A 3,825-nucleotide genomic window follows, 5' to 3' on the forward strand; every position below is an offset into this window, starting at 1 on the left:
GCAGAGTAAACAGGGCCGGCTCCCCTTCTGACCGAGGTTTGGAGAACCCACACGGGTCCCCAGCACGACTCCTGAGACCGGCACAGCGGCTGTGACGGCACCTCAGTGGGGCAGCTCTCGGCGCAGAGTAAACGAGACTGGTTCCCCTTCTGACCAAGCTTTGGAGCCCCAGGAAGGCAGAGTCGCCCATTACGGACACAAGAAGGAAGCCAGACAGGAGAATCCTGGGCAGAAAAGCACCATCAGTCTTAACGCCTCCGTTCTGGCCCTGGGAACTAACAACTTGGGCGTCCAATCAAGAGACCTAATCTGAAAGTTGGTAATTTCAAAGACGACAGGAGGATACATTTACAATGATGGGAAGAAACCAGCGTAAAGAGGCTGAGAATACTCAAAATCAGAACGCCTCTCCCTCTAAAGATGATCACAGTTCCACATCAACAATGGAACAAGGCTTGACAGAGAACGAGCGCATCCCAATGACAGAATCACTCTTCAAGGAATGGATAATAAGAAACTTCTGTGAGTTAAAAGAACATGTTGTAGCCCAACGTAAAGAAACTAGGAACTTTGAAAAAAGGTTTGACGAAATCCTATTGAGAATAGACAACATAGAGAGGAATATAAGTGAATTAATGGAACTGAAGAATACAATACAGGAACTCCGAGAAGTATGCACAGGTTTAAACACTCGAATTGTTCAAGCAGAAGAAAGGATAACAGAGGTCAAAGTCCAACTTAATGAAAGAAAACAAGAAGACGAGATTAGAGATAAAAGGATAAAAAGGAATGAGCAAAGTCTTCAAGAAATGTGGGACTATGTGAAAAGACCAAATTTACGTCTGATAGGTGTACCTGAATGCAACGGAGAGAATGAATCCAAGCTGGAAAATACCCTTCAGGATATGACTCAGGAAAATTTTCCTGAACTAGCAAAGCAGGTCAATATTCAACCCCAGGTAATACAGAGAACACCACAAAGATATTCCTCAAGAAGAGCAACCCCAAGGCACATAACCGTTAGATTCACCAGGGTTGAAACGAAGGAGAAAATACTAAGGGCAGCCAGAGAGAAAGGTCAGGTTACCCACAAAGGCAAGTCTATCAGACTTACAGCAGATCTCTCAGCAGAAACTCTACAAGCCAGAAGAGAGTGGGGGCCAATATTCAACATCCTCAAAGAACAGAACCTTCAGCCCAGAATTTCATATCCAGCCAAACTAAGCTTCACAACTGAAGGGAAAATAAAATATTTTATGAACAAGCAAGTACTCAGAGATTTTATTACCAACAGGCCTGCTTTACAAGAGCTTCTGAAAGAGGCATTACACACAGAAAGAAACAACCAGTATTAGCCTTACTAAAAATATACCAAAAAGTAAAGAGCACCAACATAAAGAAGAATTTTCATCAACGAATGGATCAAACAGCCAGTTAACATCAAATGGCAGTAACCCTAAATTTAAATCGACTAAATCCCCCAATCAAAAGACACAGCCAAAACCCAACGGCATGTTACATCCAGACCTGTTTCATGTGCAAGGATACACAAAGACCCAAAACAAAGGAATGGAGAAAGATTTACCAACCAAATGGAGAGCAAAAATAAATAAATAAATAAATAAAAAGCAGGAGTTGCAATTCTCGTAGTGGATAAAATATATTTTAAAGCAACAAAGATATAGTGGTAAAAGGATCAATACAACAACAAGAGCTAACGATCCTAACACCCAGATACATAGAGACTTAAATTCAATAAGACAGAAAATTAATAAGGATATCAAGGACTCGAACTCAGATCCGGAACAAGTAAACTTAATAAATATTTATAGAGCTCTCCACTTCAAATACACAAAATATACATTCTTGTCAATACCACATCACACCAACTCATAGGTTTAAATGAAACATTGATTGGCCATTTTTTTTTTCAGAATAAAGCAATATTTCCATTCACCCTTCCTCTCTCTCTTCCTCTTTCTTTCTCTCCTTTACTCATTTTTTTTTCTTTTCTTCTCTCAAAAAAAGAAATCAACTTGTAAACCTCTAGATCCAGGTCGGCAATGTCTCTCTCATTGCTTGAATTCCTTCCTTCCCTTCCCTTCCCTTCCCTCCCTCCCTCCCTCCGTCCCTCTCTCCCTCCCCACCTTCCTCCCTTCCTTCCTTCATCCCTTCCTTCCTCCCTCTCTTCCTCCTTCCCTCCCTTCCTTCCTCCTTCTCTTCCTCCTTCCCTCCCTTCCTAAAAAAAAAAGAAGAAGATTCAGCCTGGCGACAGAAGGAGACTCTATCTCAAAAAACCAAAAACGTAAAACCAACATGTGTACAGCATGGATACAGGAGGAGTTGAGGGTGGAAGGAGTTGAAGGAAAGACAGACATCTAGGAAGAGTTTCACATTTCCATGGTGGACCTCAGATTCAGGCATATATTTTATATGTATCCAGCCTCTACATATTGCATTTAGAGTCTCAATTAATTCATCAGGACATAGCACAGTGTAGGGAAAGAAATTGTACTAAATTTGGAATACCAATCCTGTGTGAGCTTGGAAAGTGTCTAAACCTGAAGAGCCACCAAGTCCCTCTTCTTTCAAACAGTGATAGGATATGTAAGGGTTTGAGAAGATGTTTGCAAACTCCACAACAGCGCCCAGAACTCAAGGTGTGTAAGGAGGTGTGGGAAACCCTAATGGGATGAGGCAGAGAGCCTCAGATTCGAGGTTTTTTACCCAGGAGAGAGTGGTGAAGGACGAATGTTGCAAGATTTTGAGTAGGCTAGACATTTATAGCATTGAGCATAAGAATATTCCAGTTTCAGCTGGGCACAGTGGCTCACAACTGGAATCCCAGCACTTTGGGAGGCTGAGGCAGGTGGATCACAAGGTCAAGAGTTCAAGACCAGCCTGGCCAAGATGATGAAACCCTGTTTCTACTAAAAAATACAAAAATTAGTCGGGCGTGGTGGCAGACACCTGTAATCCCAGCTACTTGGGAGGCTGAGGCAGATAATTACTTGAACCTGAGAGGCGGAGGTTACAGTGAGTTGAGATCCTGCCACTGCACTCCAGCCAGGGCATCACAGCAAGCCTCCATCTCAAAATAAAAATAATACAAATGATTTAAGAAAAGAAAAGAAAAAGAATATTACAGTTTCTGGCTGCGCGCGGTGGCTAATGTCTGTAATCCCAGCATTTTGAGAGGCCGAGGTGGGCAGATCACCTGAGGTCAGGAGTTTGAGATCAGCCTGGCTAACTTGGAGAAACCCGGTCTCTACTAAAAACACAAAATTAGCCAGGAGTAGTGGCACGCGCCTGTAATCCCAGCTACTTGGGAGGCTGAGGCAGGAGAATCACTTGAACCTGGGAGGCGGAGATTGCAGTGAGCCGAGTTTGCGCCACTGCACTCCGCCTGGACAAAGGAGCTAGACTTTGTCTCGCTGGAAATGAATTCCTCTGCTATGCATCCCAGCAAAAGGGCACCTTAAATGTCTAACCCGGGAAAGTACAAGGTTATTCCTGGAATCTGGAACAGTGACTATTGTAGGTGCGCAATAACCGTTTAGTGAAGAATAAAGAATTGAAGTCAAGTGGTTGGCCTACTTGGAACAGTTGGGGTGAGGCGCGCCAGGGCCGGCGCCCCTGATTTCCACGTCGCTACTGGTAACGTCCCACCCTGCACATCCAGGGCGAACTACAATTCCCACAACAGCCCGCGGCTTCCCCGCCCACAGGGAGGGAAGGGCGTGAGCAGGCACGGAACCGGCTTTTTCTCCTTCCTGCAGCGTGATTGGCCCACGGCTCAGGGAGGCTGCCAATGACTGCTCTCAC

The sequence above is a fragment of the Callithrix jacchus genome, chromosome 1, assembly GCF_049354715.1.
Source record: "Callithrix jacchus isolate 240 chromosome 1, calJac240_pri, whole genome shotgun sequence".
NCBI lineage: Eukaryota > Metazoa > Chordata > Mammalia > Primates > Cebidae > Callithrix > Callithrix jacchus.